Source organism: Nymphaea colorata, chromosome 6 (assembly GCF_008831285.2).
Source record: "Nymphaea colorata isolate Beijing-Zhang1983 chromosome 6, ASM883128v2, whole genome shotgun sequence".
NCBI lineage: Eukaryota > Viridiplantae > Streptophyta > Magnoliopsida > Nymphaeales > Nymphaeaceae > Nymphaea > Nymphaea colorata.
The window spans coordinates 14,820,543-14,842,751 of NC_045143.1; positions in this window are offsets into that span (position 1 = coordinate 14,820,543).

Below are 22,209 nucleotides of genomic sequence, written 5' to 3' on the forward strand. Positions count from 1 at the left end.
ATTTTGTCTCGACTAGTAGAATCAAGCAGAGAGTAGGCAATGCATCCAAAAACTTTCAAATTACTTACATCAGGTTTTTTTGTCCACCATGCTTCATATGGAGTCATATTGCAGACTGCTTTGGTTGGTGATATGTTGAGAAGATACACAACTGTAGCTTCTGTTTCAGCCCAAAACTCATTTGGAAGACTTCTCATTCAACATGCTACGAGCCATCTCTACCACTGTACGGTTTTTTCTTTTAGCTACTCCATTTTGTTGGGGAGTTTTTCTGACTGTCAATTGTCTACGTATGTCATGTAATTTGCAAAAATTGTCAAAATCATTTGACAAAAATTCTCCCCCTCTATCAGTATGAATTTTTTTTATAGGTCGCCCACATTCTTTTTCTGCAAACACTTTAAATTCTTTGAAATTTTCAAAGGCTTCAGATTTTTCAACAAGAAAAAACACCCAACTCATGCGAGAAAAATCGTCAGTGAATAGTAGAAAATATCTACTATTATTCAGAGATGGAGTTCTTGTTGGTCCACAAATGTCAGCATGCACTAATTCTAAAGGAGTTTTTGCTCTCTATGCTTTCCCAACTGGAAATGGAAGACGATGTTGTTTTCCATACACACATGCTTCACAAATATCTTCATTATTGGTAAGATGAGGTAAACCAACAATTAATTTTTTCTGCCCCAATAACTTCAGTCCATTGTAGTGCAGGTGTCCATATCTTAAATGCCATAACTTAGACACTTTATTCATGTCTGCAACTAAGGCATATGCATCAAAGTATGAAAGCTCAATTGAAAATATTTTGTTCTTTGTCATGTGCACAACTATAGGTGGCATGGTAGAACATTTCTTTTTGATTTCACATACATCATCATGAAATGAAATCAAATATCCTTTTTGTGCTAATCCAGGTATATAATAAACATCATGTACCAACATTTTAGTACCACCTTTAATTGATATCTCAATTGTGCCTTTACCATCAATTTGCACATTTTTGTTGTCTCCAAGTCGAACTTGTTGCTTCACCGATTCATCAATGTCACAAAACAAGCCTCTCTTTCCTGTCATATGATTACTGCATCCACTATCTAAAAACCATACATGATCAATATTTTCATTTGACTCTTATGAGTAAAAAATAAGTTACCATCTTCTGCTTTCTCTTCCACTACATTAGCTTGTTGTTTTGCTTTATCCCAACAGTACGCTTCAGTATAACCATTTCTTTTGCAAAAAACACAATACCTGTTTTTGTGGCCATGTTTTTGATTGTTAGTGTCACCTCCTTCTGACTTGTTTCTGACTGCCTCAAATCTTCCTCGTCCACGTCCACGATAGTTACCTCTACCTCGCCCACGACATGCATTCTTTCGTACAGTTTCTCCCTTTCTCTCTTTGCTAAAGTCATCCAACTTGACTTGAGCTTAGAATGCTTGTTCAACACTTTTCTCAGTTGACCTGCTCATTCTTTGTTCATGGGTTAAAAGAGAACCCAATAATTCATTAGCAGAGTATGCAGTCAAATCCTTAGACTCTTCTATAGCCGTAACCACATGATCAAACTTAGGCGGTAAGCTCCTCAATATTTTTTCTACAATTTCTGGTTGCTAACAACCTCTCCAAAGGTTTTCATCTCATTTATAATTATGAAAGCTCTTGAAAAAAAATCTTGGACTGATTCATTGGTTTTCATAAACAATGTCTCAAACTCTTTACGGAGGATTTGGAGTTTCATTGTCATTACCTTCTTATTACCATGATATTCTTGCTTGAGAATAGTCTAAGCTTCATTTGAACTAGTAGCACCAGCAATTCAAGGAAAGATAGTCTCACTTACAGCTTGTTGAAAAACAAGCAAGACTTTTGAATCCTTCTTCCATTGCTCTCTTGATTCAACTGTCTTTTCTCCTTGTTTTGAGCTCTCTGCACTTTCTATATAGCCATTCTCAACTAAATCCCAAAGATCTTGTGACAAAAAGAAAGTCTTCATTTTTATGCTCCAAAAACCATAATTATCACCACTAAATACAGGCAGCGATTGAAAAATATTCGAAGTGGACATGCCATTAGCCATAATGAACAAAAATTTCTCACAAAAATTTTGTCAAACAAGTTATGTGCAAACTTTACCTTGCAGGCTTCTCTTTTGCACTTTTACCAACAATCACGACAACACAATCGACCTGCCTCTGATACCACTGTTAGCAAAAGGAATGACATGCCTGCACGTCCTCTTCTTGTGCTCCTGTGAATGATACAACACAAGAGCACAACACACTAATCGAGCACTTGTTTCTACAAGTGATCACAAAGGCATGACACGTGATAAGAGCACACAACACTAAAAATTTGGAGCACACTTGAAATGCTTTCTCCCACATACTTTGGCCAACCCAAAGGGCCATATTTATACATGTAAAAAAAACTGAAAAATAAATGACATTAACTCTTGGTAATTCCACTATGGTCATTATGGACATATTAAAAACAAAAAACTGAAATATAATGACCATATTAAAAACAAAAAACTGAAAATTAAAATAGGCAAGGTGAAGGGGCACATGTCTTGGCACGATGGAACTTTTGGAGAATCCAAAAGTTAAACCGTTCACCTTCTTCATAAAGGCAGCTGCATTAATTTTGCATTAACTTTCATCAGCCCCGTCCCCTACTAGGATGACCTAAAGAAGATTTCCTATGCCCATGGTTCCCCTTATTTTCTTAACTCTAGAGGACGAGTGATCGGGAAGTAGCTCTTGTAAAGGGCCGATGGGTATGCTAGCTCTGCACTTCCCCTAAAGGCTAAAGTGATTCCTTGAGAGGCCTGCTCTGGACAAACGCCTGTTTTGGGTCATAGCCATCCAACTCCATTTTCCACTGCTAATAAGGAGAATCGATTGATAGTTGTCTCAACGGGGCTGAGAATTGGGAGCCGAACTGGTCTCTTCCCTTGGGTTTCTTGGTAGGCTACCTGGCTTTGACCCTTCTTTGCTATCGAAGAAGTTTTCCCTTGCACATGACTTGTTTTAAAGCACTGGTCTGGAGGGTGAGAATTCACACCACAAATCTGTAAAATCTCAAGCGGCCTTGATAAACGACATCTTGAAGGAGGGTCTTATCTGCCCCCACATCAATCTCCACCTCTGATGGTAGAGCCACCTATAGTGGGAGATCAATCTGAATCCTAGAATATCCTCCTTGGTGCATTTCTTTGGTAGTTATGTCCATGCCAAGGAACTCTCCTTCAAGCTCAATGCTACTTCCCTAAAGGTCCTCACATTCCAGAAATACGGGCAAAGCCTTGGACTCTAATCCATAGAGGCGCTGAGATTTGAGGGACTATTTCTAGGGCCTTGGGGACCATCAAGTTGCTACTAGCATCTTCCCAGCTATCATTCATGCACCATTTTTTAGAACCACATCAGTTCATCCTTGCTGGAGACTCGAATGAGAAAATCCTTTTGATTCAGGATAGTGAACTGAGTTGAGATCTGGTCAACCCAAAAACGACTCAGTAATAAGAGGGGAGATATTGTTACTAACCTTAGAGGAGGTGCCCACGAAGCACCCTACTGTCAAAACGACTTGAATGGTTTCAACATGCTCTGAAAATCTCCCTAGAGACCATGATCTTGGGGCACAGTTCTCTTTGGATCACCAATAGTGGAGCTAGACCCTCGTCTAGAAAATCCAAATTTCTTTCTAGAAGAGCCACCCATGATTTTTCCATCTGCAAGTTTGGCCCCAAATGCGCTTCCTCTTGCATTACCATGTCTGTCGCCAGCTGCTCCTTGCCCAAATCTTGCCCCACCAAGTCCACATTCATCTCCACCTCTTGAGATGTCTCGCCTGATCCATCTTGTAGAAGATACTCTCTAGGCCTCGGAGGTCACTTGATGCCTCTTCACTCTCCTCCACCAGAGGAGAGAACACTAGGTTATGTGTTTTATATCACATCTTACTTTAATTTTACCTTTCTTCAAAGCATGAGGTCTTGCCTTCTTCTTCATCTTCCTCTTCTCCCTTCCATCTCCCTCAAATCTTGAAGTTCATCCCATGTGCTTTTATTTCATCTCTTATTCTTTAAAAAAGCGATGTGTATGTGATGTGCATGAGTCTCGCTTAATTCCCTCAAATAGTGTGTTAGCCATTTTTCCAAGCACATGGCGACACCCAAATGCATCAAGGCATGCCAAGTCAAAGGTAAGATATTTCATTATTTTCCTCAATAAAAAATAGAAGAAGGAAACCAGGTTAGGAAAATTTCATGCATGCAAATTAGAATAGCATCACATGTAGTTCTACTTCCTTCACGTAGGGTTTCATGATTTTATATTCTGTGATTTCCAGCAGCACATACATAAGTCGTTTAGGTTTTTAAATTTGATTTAGCATAGGAATTTACTGTAAAACACATTTTTGTAAAGATTTTCCAAAATGAAGTAGACCAAGAACCCATCTTATATAGATCTAAGGATAGTTAAATACTAGATTTTTAGTCTTTCAGGACAAAAAAATGACTCTACACTGGTCCAGAAAAACTGATGCATGGAGCCTGATCTCAACTGAAAACAATAGTGCATAAATAGAAATTGCGGTAATAACCAGCTATTTAAAATACAAGCCTAGTTCAACTGTTAATTCTTACAAGGTTGATATTTAAAAATCTAGTAGCAAATATGGCAAATTATCATGCTTTTCCTACTGAAACAAGAGATGAAAGATCAAACGAGCACTAGAAGGTTAACTAACAGTATGGTGGGGGGGAGGAAAGAGGCCAATGGCTGCAATTCTATTGGGGAAGGAAACCAACTCCACCTTCTCTAGCCTGGTAGAAAAAGAGAGTGTGTGGAGAGAAGCCACATGCTCCCATCACACTACTAGAATTATGAGATATAGCAATGCAATAATATCATAAGTAGTGGTTAGTTTTACTTTCTCCAATGCAAATTGCCGATGCATTGCTACAAACACATTGAAGAACGCAAACTCAGCATGTGCAAGAAAAAGCTTGGAGAACGTAACTTTTACCAATGAAAATTTATTTTGTGTTAGAGAAATATTTAGGTTTATTGCCTTCTCTAACGCAAGAGGAGACTTGCATTAGAGAAGCTCATTAGCATTTGGGGCTTTATGAACGCACTTCCCATTTTGTTAGGGAGTATCTTTCTTTCCAAATGCACCTTGCTTTTGCATTGCGAAGAATCCTGAGTATTTACACCATTTTCAAACCGAAACTCCTATTGCTTTATGGCAGCATACCCACCAAATTTATACACTTGCCATGGATCTTATCTTTCCTTGCTCCTTCTTCTCCTACCCCGATCCTTACTTCTCCCGCCACTGCACTACTGTTGTTTTTGCTTGATCACCCTCAGAAGCTTGGATAGAAGGAATCAATTTCTAAGAAGGTGGAGGAATAGCAATCCTTTGAGCTCCGGGTGGGTGACTCTACGAGCACTTTTTTCCTTCTTTATTTGCATCTTCTTCTATCAAGCATTAGGGCAAATCTTTATCGACGGATAGGAAATCGAGTGAGTGGCTAATTGTTTTAGTTTTAGAAGTCCTATTAAGTTACCTTGAGATTTAATGGCATAGATTTAGCTCCACCGTTGTCACTTAAGGTAAATCTCAGGTCTGTTTCATCCCTTATCTTGGAAAAGGAAAAAGGATGTTTAATTTTTCATTTTCCCTATTCTAATAAATAGTTTTCGCAAAAAGGTCTATACAATGCCATGAGGCTTTTGCACATGCTGAGTTGCTAGATCTGCTCTTCTGCCTTTGATCATTTGAAACTTTATTTCACAGAGGCAGATAGAAGCAAAGAAGATGAAAAACCTGTCTTTTGTGGTAGGATCATTTGATTTGGCCTTTTGTCCCCCCTCCTCCCCTCCCCTCCCCCCCTCTCAGTTGATGCTTCCACATTGTGCATGACATTAACAAAATGAGTAGAGGGACCTCTTTTTGCATTGCTGAAGGGACAGAAGCACCCCTGCATGTCATAATGGAAGAATCAGAGTATGAAACACCTAAATGAAAACAATGGATAAATGTGCCTCTCGAGGTATTTGCTTGTAAAAGATTGCATGTTGAAAAGTGAGAATATTGGTGGATGTTGCATAATTTCTCAACAGATAATTTCTTAAAAGAAAATTTCACAAATCACATTTTGTAAATCAATTTATCATCAATTTCATATCTCTCTCTCTCTCTCAATAGATTATGCAAAAATTTCATAGAGACTTAACAGAGAGAGGCTTACCTGCTGATAAGTATGAAAACAAATGCATGCCAAAAGGAACCTTGTATCAATTCCTAGCACTGCTATCTGTTGCTTGACAAATCCTATAGTGTGAAGGCTTAGTGGTTGATGCTCACGTTCAATTCAGAAAAGAAAAGGTTTCAATTATTCAGTGTTGCTTTGGGACTATCAATATGAAACTTTATTAAGTTCCTCACTCTTTTTTATTTTCTACAACTACTATCTTCCCTCTCTGTCTATGACTATGCCTTTTCTCTTTAAACATCTTTACTTTAAGCATGTCCATTATATCCCAAAGCTGACTTCTGTTACAAGTCAGCTGCTGGCAGAGAGCAGACTCTACAAGGACAAAGCCTGAAATATTTTATCTCTCTTATAAGTGGACCTTCTCTCTAGATTCCCTCCCTTCCTTGGAAGTTATTGCCCTTGACAAATCATGTTTCTTCTGATCAGATCTTTGACATTTACACTTTTGTTTTTTGGATGATTCTTTTCTTGTTCGGTTGCTTTTAGTCGAAGTCTCTAAGTTTGCTGCCAATTTGTTGCTAAGATCATGAATATAAATCTTCCCAAAAGATGGAAGATCATTAAATTCATAAATGATTTGTTGCCATATGTGCCCCCACCAATATGGACAGACCTATTGATGTTTGAAGGCTTAGAGATTTGGCATGTCTATGTGATTAGGCCCTTTGTTGGTTTGTGGACTGATTTCTTATATAGATTAAATAAACCTATGTGTTGAATCTGGATACAAAGAGGAATTGAATTCCATATTCTCTACGAGACCTGATCAAATGGATCCTATTTTCGTGAATGAACAATACGGCATTAAACCTCTTTATTCACCCATGAAATCGATGGTTGGGTGATGCAATATTGATCTTTAATCTTACTATCAAAATTTTGATAGCGAAAGTTGGAATCAGTTGGATTTTTTTTCCAATTCCCCAAATTCAGCTGGATTTAGTTTAGAACTTAGTGTCATAATGTGTATTTGTTGGCCTTTGGTTTTTTTCCCTTGATTCTATCTCTGATTAATTTTGTCATGAATACTAAAAAAGAAGAGTTGGTACTCGAAATTGGCTAGCCTTGGTTTTTTGTCACCAAATTAATCTAATGATTAGTTTCTTTCATTTTTAGTTATGGATCAACTATGTCATCAGTTTTATGGTGAATTATGATCTCTATTTGCATACTATGTTGATGATTATATGTTAACACACAACATTCTTTTCATGAACATAATTACTTCATCAATACAACAAAATTTTCAACACTGCTCCGAGTAATATATGTTAAGTTCTTAATTACTTGCAACTAATTCGATGAATATCTACTAGGGAATGGGATTATTCGTCTGCTTCTTGTGTTAGACACTGATCCTATTCTAGTAATTTTGTACTTTTGACTTTTTGTACAACTTCTATGCCATTTTTTGTGAATAAAAATTCAGGGAGGAGCACTTCCAACAAAGTTGTTCTCAATAATAAAAAAGTCTAAGTAAAAGATAGGTACCAATGAACATTAGCAGGGTTTGTTGCTTATATTTTGTATTTACACAAGTAACTTGTATGTATGCTCTTGGGAGCACATATGTTAACAAATCATTTATGAACTGTGGTATAATGATTTGAGTTTATGAATTGCTTAAAATTTGAGTTTGTTCATAAATTTCTCCTTCATTTTTTAATCCACACACATATTTATTACCATATGTGCTCCCGCCAATATGAACAGCCCTACACCAATTGCTTGTTCACCTGACCATGTCCCATGTTGCCATATGTGCTTCCACTAATATGGACTGCCCTACAACCGAAATGCTTGTCCATCAATCATATTGGATGCTTGCTTTTAGCATATCCCACTAAAGAGTGGATCAATTTTTAATTTGAAGAAAAAAGGACTGAGCATCCTGCTGAAATTTCTAAAGCTACCAACTATTGCAAAACAAGCTATTACATCTCCATCTTTGTTATTTGCTATGAAGTCACTTTGGCTTGTTGGTTCTGTTGAAATTTCTGCACTTGTTGGTGCTATATATGGTTTTTTTAATTCGTGTTTTGCCTGCTTACATGCATAATTGGTTTACTGCTTACGTTCAACCTTTTATGATTCATGATTTTTCATGGGTGAGCTGTGTCCAATCTAGCAAATCCATCATACCCATAGATTGCTTCAGTATAATATATGGGAAGTTCAAGAACTGGGACATAGTGTTGAAATTTTAGATACAAGACCTATTGCTAAGTCATTTCAAGCATGAGAACTTATACTTTACCCCTTAAGGAACACACACCAATGTGTGTTGGACCTTGGGTCTAGGACTTGAAATGACTTAGATACACGACATTGATGTGACCTAAAGTTTGACCCTTGCACTTGGTTCCATTGATCCCAATCCGCCCTTTATTTTGCTTAGTTTGACCTCCAAGTAAGACCTTGAGACTTATTGATATGCAGAGGCAACAAACTATGCCAGATAAAATAATTGATGAAGTGAATAATAATTTCTAGGATAGTAAAACTTACAATATTGCAATGTCATAGACAGTTAATGATTTTTATTAGGTTAGACCAAATGCACTGGTATGTCGATTAACATATGAATGATTACCATATATTTAAATGACATATTGTGATATTCTAATCTCCCATTTGGTTTGCCTTTGTTGCACGTGTATTTTTTATTTTATTTTATTTAGTGACTGTTGGCACATATCTATATCCTGTCAGAATCAAGCATTCATCTTATTGAAGCAAGCATTTTGTGTATTCTTTTTTTTTTTTGAAATATGTGGCACAATTCATTCTAAGTTATAGGTTTACTATTATAATTTGTTATGTTTATGTTGTATCAGACATAGATGGTTGAAATTGAATTGCTCTACCATATGCCTGATAAGCAAGAATTTCAAACAGATGAGGTTAGCCCAAGTAAGATTCATCAATGTGTATTGAACCAAAAATGTCTTTACATCTTTAAGTAGTGGTTATTTTTATCTTTTGAACCATGCATCTGTATTTAGGTCAACCACATCAGCAAAAAGAGACAAGAGTCATTGCCCATGCATTAGATACTACAAGGGTGGGTCCTAAACAAAAGTTCAAAGTGGAGATCAACAAACATAATCAACAAATAAAAGAAAAAGTACAAGAACATAGTTCATTCATTAGTACATTGGCATGAAACCCTCAAATTACACCCATTTCTTACTACACATGGAAATATTTACCTCAGATATGCAAAGATGATGTGTAGAATCGTGTCTTGGTAATTAGATGTCCTCATTCTTTCTTTGTTTACATTTAATACAATGCATATATTATTATTAAACATTGTTGTCTTCTAGGAAAAATATGAACCTAAAGTTCAGGAACAAGTGGTAATGAAACAGTATGCTAATTTGTGGAGATATTTGAGATGCACTTGGAGAAAGATCTACCAAAAACATAAATTGGTACAAAATTGTATGAGACATTGCAAAGTCTCAATTCCTGAAAATCAATGGAGGAGCTTGATTCACCACTTTGAAACTAGATAAATTAAGGTTAGCATATTTTTGTGACTCTAAGAAATTTTTATTAGTGTAATCTACTTTGTGTAATCATTTATAATTTCTAACTTTAATAGTTTGTTATGGAGCAAAATGAAAAACACAAAAGGAACCCGTCAATGTACAACGCTCCTCATACCATGAGCACAAAAAGTTTTGCCAAATTTTGAGCAGAAAATGTATTGTCTAGTTCATTATTATCATTATCGACTTGTACATTACAAATAATAAGTATTTTCTAGTTTATGCAAGTTAGAGAGGGTGAAGCGGAGCCTTTCCATGCTGAGATCTTCATTATGAAGCTGACAAGTAAAATAAAGGGCTATCATAACCAAGCGACAAATGAAGCAATCGTAAGTCATAATATCTCATTATTATTAGCCATGATTATAATTACAATTTATTAAATACACATGTTATTGAAATGTTATATTGATTTGCAAGCTCAACTCAATAAAATAATATTCCAACTACCTAATGGTGTTAGAGATGATCCATCTCCGAATGATGTCATGCCACAGTTCTTGGAGCGAGACAAATTTGGACGAGCACATACTTATGGAGTGGGGGTAAAACCATTGTCACAAAAAACGTGTACGGGTATTATAACGACAAGGAATTTCTTGGGAATAATAAGCAAAGTTATATATCTCAGAATAAAATGGGAAAATCTTGACAAATTTTTAAAAAAATTAAAACATTTAATAAATCCTAAAAATTTTAAAAAATTAAAAATCATAAAAAATGTGTATAATATGCCTTTTTCACGCTTTTTTATTTTCTAGCGTTTTTTTTTAAAAGACATGTTTTTTTCATGTTTAATACATTTGACTCTCTTTTGGCGTATTTTACGTGTCTTTTTCCAATAAGACGTGTTTTTTGTGACAATGGATAAAACCATCACAATTTTTTGAAGCATGCAACTCCTAGTCAAAGTGAACTAATGGCATAAAATATGCAATTGCATGAGGAGTTGGATGATCTATGCAATAAGGTGTGTGAAGTAGAAAACAACCATGCTAACCAGATATGCAAATTAGAAGCTAGGCAAGCTGAAAAGGTACATGACTTTGAAGCCAGACATGCTGAACAAGTACATGAGTTACAAGCCCAAAGTCAAGATGTTGATGACAATGCTGAAAAAGAAAAACTAATTGGTAAATATTCAATGAGATATGACTGTGATTTATTTTAATGATTAGTAGGTAAACATATGATTTATTAGAGCTAACATAACTCTTCTCCTGTTGTTCTTTTTATAGGTTTGAAGATGACTTTAAACATCACGTGCATCTTGGCTAAGGATTTTTTTTTTGTGAAAAAAAAAACTTTGATGTTAACTGATTTGAACTTTTTATCTTAATTGTAATTTGTAAATATACTTTATGAAAATACATTTCATCTTTTGATATGTAAAAGCCATGTGCTTGTTAATTTTTTTAGTTATGTCCGAGTTTTGAATGTATTTTAATATCTGCTTGAGACTTTAGTACATGAATTTTGCTTGAATTGTTAAGTTCCTATTATTGCCTTTTCAGTTCATAATTTTTATGTATACTAGTTTATGAGAACTACATGCCATTGTCAATTCTTGTATATTATCTATGTTTGAAACTACCATATTAATACTTGTTTCATGGATGTTGTTGTACATGGTGTTCTATGTTTGGCTCGAAGTTTGAAAGTGGTAAATGACACTTTAACTTCTCTTGATCTGGGTTTAACGAGATCAGGGTAGTAGTCATATTTCTTTTCATTGCATTTTTTAGTGATCATGAAATTGTGATCTGCAACACTTGAATGTAATGAATATATTTATCAGATTTTTTGTTTTGTGAAAGAATGTATCATTTTGGGAGTGTTAGGATTGACATATTGAAATATGTTTATCAGCTTTTCTATGAAAGAGTGTTTCATTTGGAAGTGTCAGGTTGAATATCATTGCTGAAACTAAGTGCAAGTGTGGGTATCTGCTTTGTCTGACAGTGAAAGATCGTCAGATTTAAAGGTTGTTATTGGTGGTGGGGAACCACTGGTGTGTCAGACTAGTGCTGATTGAGGAAGAAATTTATGTTGAATTTTTATGTCACCTCTTAGAAATACATGATACTAACTTTTTTATGTGAGCTGCACATGATAGCAAAAGTGGAAAAGAAGGATCAAAGGTGCAGGTGGAGTATTTCATGCGAAGACAAAAATAGGTTTGACCATGTAGGCTCAAAGCCTCAAACTCTTGGACGTTTTTGTTTCTTTTGTAGAATGTTGGTGTAAAACTATGAAATTATCTATTCTATGAAAGAAAAATAAGCCATCTGATTTTACCCATATTTTCCTTGCTATTTTCACATAAACAAGTTGTTTGGTTGTCATGGGTGAAATCGATGAACATAATTTGGAGGTTAGAAAAACTAGGTGAGAATTACAATGAATATGATCTTCCTAGCATGAAATGCAATTGGTATTTTAAATTCACAGCATCTATACAAGCCTGTGATGTCATTCTTTCAACATTGCAGAAGTATGAAGGTGCCGTTGTAAGAAAAAATTATCTAGTTGATTGTATTGAGAAGCAGAGGCGACTTCCAGTGGCACAGTATATGGTTGAGTCTATTGTTGAGGTTTCAAAAAAATGAGGCAATTGCTGTGTCTGTTGCAGATAGTTCCCCTTAGAGGAAAAATAGCTACTGTCTCTTTCTCTCTAAAATGATTAAAATTATGGGCTATCTTGTCAGCAATGAAAATTATGTTTAACTGATTTTTTTTTCTAGTTTCCATTATTCTACCCTTCATTCAATTCCTAATGTTTACTTTCTTGGTTTTCTTACTATGAATCAATGTTGAAACTAATTACTGTGAATGACAAAAATCTCATGTTTATGTATTTTTCATAGCCACTGGAATCAAGTTATGTATCATGTCACATGCACTTATTTGTTTACAATAAAAATAGAAGGAAAAACAAAACCATTACACAAAGAAAGAAAGGTATGCGCAGCATTATCAAGTGGCTTTGGTCTTTGAAGAGCTCTCCATTTGATCAGAGAAACAAAAAATACAGAGCAAATGGACATGTCCTTATGAAAATAGCAACCCTAGAAAGCCTTATTCTATTGCATGGTTGATAATTAGTTCTTTTGGTGGGAACCATCCAATATGGAATCTCAAATGACAATGGCAATAGAGCCCTTTCCTTTTCAGTGGTAACTGCTATATTAAAACAAAAAGAGGGTCATCGTGTTTAGAAGCACTCTTCAAATGTTAATATGAGTCTACTAGCCTCATGATGCTTTCTGGTTCTTGTTGACGAAGACACTTCAAAAGGGTTATGATATTTGCCATGACGTTGTCTGCAAGTGGGCAACTGGTGACATCTGAAATGTCTAGCATTCAATGGTGGAACAACGCGTTGTTAATGGTGAGCATAGGCTGGCTGTGACCCAGATAAATTTTAACAGTGTGGCTGGGGTTCTGAGTAGGCAATTTTACACCATAGGCCGAATGCAACAGGACATTTCTTTACTGAACTGCAGATAATTTGCGTTTCTTTTTTGCCTCCTTGTTCATCCTGAACAACCATGAATGCGATCTTCTTGATTTGCTTAGTAGGAACACGCTAAAAAACATCACGCTGCCACCAAAAAAATGTTAAATTCAACTCCATCTCGGAACAAAAGTATCATCAACATTTTCTGAGCTTTATTTGGTAAACAAGCCTTAAAAGATTAAAAAGAGTCTCTTCATCTGGCGATAGTTGGGCTGATTGTGGATTGCTTTTATCTTTTCCATTTGAATTTTTGAACAATGATTTGCGTTTGGTATTATCATTTATGCACAGGCATCATGGCAAATAATAATTGGTGCTAACCACAATTAATTAATCTGCAGTTCAGCAGCATTCCAAGTTTACTGATTTGTAGAAGACATCAAGTCAGCAGCAGACGGGTTGGATTGGTTACCAGTAGGACCACAGCTGAGACTGCCAAGGGGAAGATGGGGGAGGCCTAGTTCATGAAGCATCATCTAAATTTCAGATGCAGTCACAACATATATTGTATTTATTATTTTTTTTCCAATAAATGGGGACTTTCCCCAAAATGTTATTGAAAACAGGCACCCATTTGGAAGCTGCAATAAAAAAATAGTTAAATAATTAGTAATGACGCGTCAGCATTGGTAATAGTAATTAGTAACACAGCAATTTCATTGCTATTGACCAAACAATTGTGTTGCTAATAATTGTTACTCACGGGAACTTTTTCTAAGAAAAGGCTTTGTAACAAGGCCTCCAGTAACACGTTCTGTAATGCAGGCTCTACGTTAGTAGAAGCCTTTACTAATGCAACATCTGCGTTAGTAATTGTTTTTATTTTTGTAGTGTGGTAACCCTAGCCTGATGGAAAAGGAAACCCCATTCTTTAGCCTGGCCGCAAAGAGTGTGACAGAGAAGCCAGGGGCTGCAACGGCAACTCTTGGCCTGCTGAAGAAAGAAACGCCTTCTCCTATGAGTGTGTGTGTGTGAGAGAGAGAGGGGCTAGGAGGTATTGCCAGAGAGAGACAAAGGAAGGTACCATTGGAGGGTGAACAACACATGTTCATTTTTAGAGCTGGGTTGCCGGTGGGAGAAAAATAGAGTTAAACTACCAGCGGGAGAACATGTGGGAAGAAATAGAGGCAAAGGAAGAAAACAGAGGAACAGGAAGAATGAGGGGAAACTAACTTTATTAACAATTATCTTCTTTGTCGAGGCCTTTTCGAGTCAAAGATGATTAGGTCTTCCCTAACATGCTCTAACAAGCACCATAATGAGAGGGCACAGGTTGGTTGATAACAAAGCATCTTTTTGGTGCAGCAGCGTTCTAGGCTGGGTTGGCTTAAGTATGGAGACCAGAACTCTAGATTCTTCCACTTGCCGCGTCTCAAAGGCGCCGTCAGACGTTGCTCCAATCCATGGTTATCGGAAGCAGAGTTTTTCTTGGTGATGACATTCTCCGAGCTTTGACCGCTCATTTTCGAGATTTCTATTCTAAGCCCCTTCGCTTCTGTGCTCCGTTGCCGGATTTTCACCTCTCCTCCCTCCTCGTCTCATGTGCGATCTCTCTTGAACGACATTTCCTGCACGAAGAGATCAAGAACGCTGTCTGGGCCCTTGGCTCTGGTAAGGCACCCGACATTGATGGTTTTCCTATTGAATTTTTTCGCACCTTTCGGGAGGCTTGTAGTGTTGATGTGTTTGAGTTTTGTGATCAATTTGCCTCTAACTCTGTCTTTCTTTAGGAGTTTAATCAATCCACCTGTGTCTTGGTGCCTAAACGTCCTAACCCTACGGATGTCACTCACTTTCGTCCAATCTCCATCTTAAGCACTCCTGACAAGATTATTGCTAAGTTACTTTCCTTACGGCTTGTGCCTGTTTTGCCGTCTATCATTAACCCCTTCCAAGTTGCTTTCATCAAGGGTCGGCGTTTGCAGGACACTGTTGTCCTCGCCAATGAGGTTGTTCATTCCGTATACTATTTGTGTCTTCCTTCCTTCGTCCTTAAGTTGGACATCTCTAAGGCTTTTGATTCGGTCAGTTGGGAGTTTCTTTCTCACCTCCTCACTCGTCTTGCTTTTGGTCCATTGTTTAGGCTAGTGGATCCTTTCGCTTGTCACTGGGGCCCAGCTAGCGGTCTCCTTCAATGAGTTGTGTGGCGATTTCTTTTGTCTAGGTCGTGGCCTTCGTCAGGGTTGTCTGTTATCGCCATTGCTCTTTAACTTAGTTGCTGAGTGCTTTTCATCTTTATTCCGTCACGCTGTGGTCATATGCTTCCTCACTCTGCACTCACTTCCCCACTTACAGGCCCTCTCCTCCCTTCAGTATGCTGACGATTTTCTTTTGTTTGGCATTGCTTCCCACCAACAGATTGTGAGAACTTGGCTTGTCCTTTGGGTTTTTGAGCTCATCTCGGGTCTTTCTATTAATTCTTCTAAATGTCACCTTTCTCTCATTCACGCGGATCCCGCCACGATGCTTCTTGCGGAAGCTTGCTTTGGGTGCAAAGCTATTGGTCTGCCTATGGACTACTTGGGTCTTCAGATTACGTTGTCGCCTCCTGTACCCTCCTTTTGAGATGGTGTGGAGCAGAAGCTCGTTGATCGCCTTAAGCATTGTCTTGCGTCTGTCCCCCTCCATGCTCTGGCGGGTATTTCGACCTCCGGTGGCTGTTCTGTAAAGGTTTGACAATATCATTCGTAAATTTACCTGGGATGGTGATCGGCCTTCAGATCACCTTGCGCATTGGGATGTGGTTGCCCTTCTGCGTCTTCTTGGTGGTGCTGGGATTATCAACCTTAGTCGAGCTTGTGAGTCTTCTTTGTGTTCTTGGTGGTAGCGTCTGGCAACTGAGCACTCTCCTATCACCTTATTCATTTGCTTCAAATTTGACCTACCTCTCCCTAGTGTTTGGAGTACTTCCATCTCTCACACCTCTCCATCCCACTTTTGGTGTGACCTACTTTCTGCCCTTCCTCTCTTCCTCCGCCTTGCTGACCTCCCATCGTTCGCATCCTCATCCTGACCCCTTTCACATTCCCGTGAATTCACTTTTTCTTCTTGCTACCTGGCCTCCTTTGATGCTTCAGTGGCGTCACTCCCACCTCGATCCCTTTGGTCCCCTGGCCCTTCTCCTCGTGCCATTGCTTTTGTTTGGCTTTTTCTTGTTGGCCACATCAACACTTTTGACCACTTGCGGCGCCTTGGCATCAGTTTAGCTAACCAGTATCCCCGCTGTCTCGTCGCGACTGAGTCTCGGGTCTACCTTTTTACCTCATGCCCTTTTTTCTTTAGTGTTCTTGCCTCTTCCTGGCCTTCCCTAGTTAGTAGCCTTCCGGATCCACATTCCATTCGTCTTTCTTTTTTCTCTTCTGTCATTCTCCCTGCTTGGCGGTTTCCTGGGGTCGTGTATGGAGGGTGTGGCTCATTTCAGCTTGATGGCGCATTTTGGAAGAGCACAACAATAGGGTCTTCAGGGGCACCTTCTCTTCGTCGGACTCAGTGGACTCAGAGGGGCGACGCCTCTGGTGCGACGGTGAGAAGGCACAAGGCCGAGCGAAGAAGAAGTTGCGGAGGTGAGGAGGTTTGGGGAGAAATGAGGTAAAACGAAGCATTGTCAAGCGGGTGAAATTTCACCTGCTCCCTTTTTCATTAAACGGGTGAAATTTCACCCTGTTTGATGCTTGTTTAGTCGGGCAGGTGAAATTTCACCCGCCTGTACATTTTTCACCCTCTCCGAGTGATTTACCCCGGCAATCAAACGGGGCCTAAGGTAGAGAAGACGCCAGATACCGCATATCTTGTTTGACGTGAGCATAGTTCGTGTATGAGAGAACAAATGATCTTTGATAGGCTTTATGCGGGACACAACTGATGGCCCATGTTTTCTTTGACGTGAAGCCAGAAGCATGAGGACTTCAGATATAACTGATCATCAATGAGCAAGCTTATGCAATAACAAAGTACCTCTGATGCATATCCTCGAAGTTCACTGATGCTTAGAACCATAATTTGACCGGATTGAGTGTTAGGTATAAAAATATTCATTAATGCTATAGCACAAAGAGTAGACCATCCCTATCATGCACATCTTTGGTGTCAGAGAAAAGTGATAAGTGATCGTCTCTGTCACAAAATTGGCTTGCATCAAAGGCGATTGCTGACCAACCTACCTTTCTAGCGCTAACTGAACTATGGATCGCTAGAAATTTCTTTTCAATGATGCTGCTTGAACTTGCGCCAGCGAATGGTCCATGTTAATTGACATACTTTTAGTCCTAGTGATGGCCATATTTCTTATAGTCCTTCCACAACTTAGTAGGCTCTTTTTTAAAGTTAATTGCTATTTATGTGCATTTTAGTTAGGTTTTATCTTTGCTTTTGTTTCAATCACTAGTTTAGACAGTTATCAAGGTATTTGCCAAATCTTAAATTGTTCTAGTCGTTAATGTAGGTGTTTCAAATTTACTCCTTCCTAGGCGAAGTCCTATAGCATCTAGTGTTTAATAGGTTTAATTACTTTCTCTTCATGGTCTTAATTAATTCTAGATTATCTATACCTAAAATCTATTTCTACTGGACATTGAAGCTTTAGTTAGGTTTTTAAGTTTATCCAATTTTGGTTTCCATTGTAAGTTTTTCTTTTTGGACTAATTGTTGGATTCGAACTTTATTAAAATGATAAGGCCTTCCTTTGTCCCTTTTAATCCTTTCACAAAACTATCTGTTCTGTGAGTGTGTCCTGGACTTGCTACTTTATGAAAGCAGACTAAATTTATTATTCAGTGTGTGGTTTTCGCTAACTTTTATTAAAAATACTGTTTTAAAGATTTATATCGTAAAAGCACATCAACATGTCGCCGGGTTTCCCTTATATAATCATACACTCAAAGACGATGAAATAAGCTAAAGAAAAAAAAAATCGCTATTACAAGCACAAGAAAAATGAAAAGAAAAAACATGAAAATGCAATGAAAAAACATGGAAAATTTTTCCGTGGAAAGCTTTTCTGTCAGCCAAGTGGAGCTTGATAGAGGCCCACTGCCATAAGCACCGATTGGTTTGAGGTGTTCAAGTTTGTTTCTCGCCTGCAAAGCATGCCAATTGGAAATGGACTGCTTTTTTTTTCAAAAAAAAAAAAAAATTCAAGACAAACGTCAACCACCAAGCTGCTTTAGGAGGAAAAAACGTTCAAAATCCCCTTCTCTCGAAGGGGGTTTATATGTTTTGGCCCCTAATATGGCACCATGTGTTAGAGGGTGAAAATAACCAAAATGTCCTTGGTGTTAAAATATAGGGGGCCTGTTACGGACCAACCAGATTGTCCCGACCCAAGCGAGGCCGAGCGGCCCAAGTCAAGCCAAAGGAAGAGGAGCGCGTCAGACTTGTGGTTGTTGTATTACGAGAGAGGCTAACATAGCACCAGATCCGGTTGCAGTGGGAGGAGCGGGCGGAGCAGCCAGGTCCACAGCGGTGCTCAAACAGGATGAACCTCAGGGTATAGCTGATCCGGTTGTGGGACTCACCGAGCGTAGGCTAGAAGCACCTAACACGAGTCCGACTTTTCCAAACCCGTGAGGCTTTCTAAAGACCAGAGGTCTTGAGCAGATGGCTCGGTCACTCAGACCGAGTCCTTACACCAAATCCGAAGTGAGGGCGGCTACCCTCACAAGGTCCCCACCTTGGGCTCGCAAGGCTCAAGGGTTTCTTCTAGCACTTAGGCGTTTTAGTTTCGGGCGTCAGCCACCTTTGATTCGCATTTACTTTACGCTCTTAAGATTCGAAATAAAGACCTAAGCAAGGCGGGTTGTGCCTTGCGCATTGAACATTTGAGTTGGGATAGCGGATCCTTTCGTATGGGAACCGGGTCCACATAGGGATGTATATACTATTTTGGATCTTGTACATTGGCATCTAAGAAATTGAATTTTAGCTCATTCTCGAGTTGTCACTCTCTCTCCTCTCGCGAGGACTCCATCTCTCCGACCCCCTCTCTCTACCCGAGTTGAGTGTGCGTCTCCATTGAATCCCCTTGATGTTCCGGCGATCTTGAAGACGAAGGAAAGCAAGGAAGAAAAACGTAGGCGGATCTCCCCACCGGCGGCGGTCCCTCCTCGTCCACGACATTCCCCCATTGAAGTTCGAATATCCAAGTTCGGTGCCAAATCCTTGAACACGAAGGAGCTGTGAGGCTGAATTCTGGAGTTGGGAAGATTGAAGTCAAACCACGGCTTCTACACGACGGCTTACAGAGGTTAGTACTCAGATCATTAGAACGATTCCCTTCGGCTTAGGTTTTGCTACTTTCGAAGCCTCACCCGCGATCTAGGTCCCTTGCTCGGCTTCCCCGAGTGATTGATCTGTGATTTCACGGTGCCCCTCCCTTGGTACATCTCCTTCCCCGCTTGGAATCGGTTCCCTATCCGTAGGAACCAACCCAAGCCATTCGCAAAGATCTAGACGGCTTTCGAGACAAAGGAATAACAAGTCCCTCCGTCGGATCCATTCAGAAATAGGAGAGCAATCCAGCAGCTAAATAGGGCACGAAAGAATGGCTTAGGTCCGTGATTTGGGCCTGAGATTATCACCACTGGAATCGCCCTAGCAAGACGAGCAAGATAATATAATTTGGGCGAATTCGGCCCACTCTACCGCAAGATCCTCGTCTGCCGGAATTCTGATCGGAGCCGGTCGCTGCTGCAACTTCCGGCGACCACCATTACTCCCGGCAACAAAGGACTGTTCTGCCCTCCATTTCCCAAAGTCCCGAGCAATTTCGAGAAGGGCACTGCGGTCATTTGGTCAAGGAGTTAAGCCCTAGCCGTCGGCGCGAGAGAAGCCTTCCTCCTTAGCCGCCGGTCTATTCCGGGTAAGTCTCTTCCCTTGCCAATCCTCGCCGTTCATTCAGCCACGTGTCAGCCATCCAGCAACCCTGGTCAAGTCCCCACCTCGTTGACCTCCACGTGTCCCTCCCTGCCAGCCTCGTCCTATCTGAAAATCCCTCTAGGATCGCGCGCTTCTAGCTCGCACTCCCTAGTTGCCGCTTTCCTTTTTGGTGACTTATTCTATAGGTCAAACCCTAATCGCCTCAGCCCTCCATCGCGCCACTTGTCCGAATCCCCTCACGCCCTGTGCCATCTCAGCCACCCACGTGTCCGCTAGCTGTCCCACCTGGTCCCGTTTGGTCCCTCGCCTTTCCCACGCGGCTGCCACCTAATCAAACCGCGTGAACCCTTGGCCGCCTTTTAGGAAACCCCTCTTGTAGCCATCACCCTTTCCTATCTCCTCGCCAGCTCCCTTCCCTCTTGAGTCTTACCCTTATCTGCATTCCATCTCGACCGTCCCTGCACTCCACGTGTCCCCCATCCAGTGAGAGAGAGAAACCCGAGATCACTCGAGTGCCACCTCCCCATCCGCCAAGATCCCTTGGCAATCCTCTTCCGATCTCCTTCCTACTTTCTAGGAAAGAAGGTCGCCATTTCCCTTCCTCGCTAGCCTTCCCCCTAGCGAGCATCTCCGGCCCCTAGATCTTGCCACGTGGCAAGGATCGACGCACTTAACTTGGCTCAACCCGCCAAGCCCAACCCCACCGAGTTAGGTAGCCTCTTGCGTCGCCAGCCCTAGGAAACCCTTCTTCCCATCCTTGACCCGAACTCTAGTTGACTTTCAGACTTAGTCAAATTAGTCAACCCCTGCCGCTAACCTCACCTTCTAAACCTAGCCTTAGAATCCTCGAGCTTACCTCGAGGGAACCCTCCAACCAGCTGCACCCGGACCCATCATCGGTCCGCTAGCTCAGCTAACCTCCTAGGCGCCCTTCCGCTACTTGGGTCATTCGTGACCGATCTGCCCGAGCATAGGCTCACCTAGTCTAAACCGCATTCGACCTCCCCATTAGCTAGGTCACCCTAATTCCCTCCTAAGCCTCTTTATTCCCTGACCTACCCCAGCCATTAGCCTCATTCGACTAGACCGGCCTACCCTTAGAGCCCAGTCGTAACCGAGCCCAGCCGAGCCTTAGTCTAGGGCTAGGTGTTGCTGCTCCGTCGGCCACCCCCGTGGTCCACCTCCGTCCCGCCGGCTCTCATCCGGCGTCCGTGGCCGAGGCACACCCGAAGAAAGGAAGGTAGGCGCTGCCGCTTCCTGGCACTCGCCCCCCTCGTCACTCCGTCGGCACCGTGCGCGGCATCGGCGACAAGCGACGTCCCTGGCCGAGCACTTCCCGCCGGCCACCTCACCCGTGCAGCCCGCTCCGTGGAGGCTCGCCTCAAGTGGTTTTCTAAGGACCGTTGCTGCAATATCCAGGGCTCGGATTTCTCCCTGGATTCATACCCGACGCAGCCAAGGTTTCCCCTTGGCCGGTATCGTTCCCTTCATCCCCCTTGTAGATTCGGGCGGGAGTTCTTGCTTTAGTTCTAGGAGCATGTTAGTTTGATTCAATTCTGTTTTAGCCCGGGCTCTGTCCCCCGTCCACACAGTGGTACCTCGGAGGCCTTGGCCGAAGACACGACTACTACGGACATAGCCGTCCTATTTGGGAATTGCATGTGGTTTGTGCGTTAGCCGTGGTTTGTGGAGAGAGTTGCGAGTGATTCTTGTGTATCGATCGCGCTTGTAAGGCCTCGCTTCCTATTTTAGCTTTCTTGTGGTAGGTTAAACGTCGGTAGGATTTGGGAAGGGTTACCCGCACCTGTATTTCCATTCCCTTGGGTTTTGTGCCGGGGTCCTGTCCGGCTCGGTAGACTCTTGTATTAATTTTGTTTAGGATTTTTGGTTTTAGAACAGCCCTCAAGGAGACCTTGGGAACTAGGACTCGTCATTGGTTCGCGCTTTCTAGTCGCAACCAG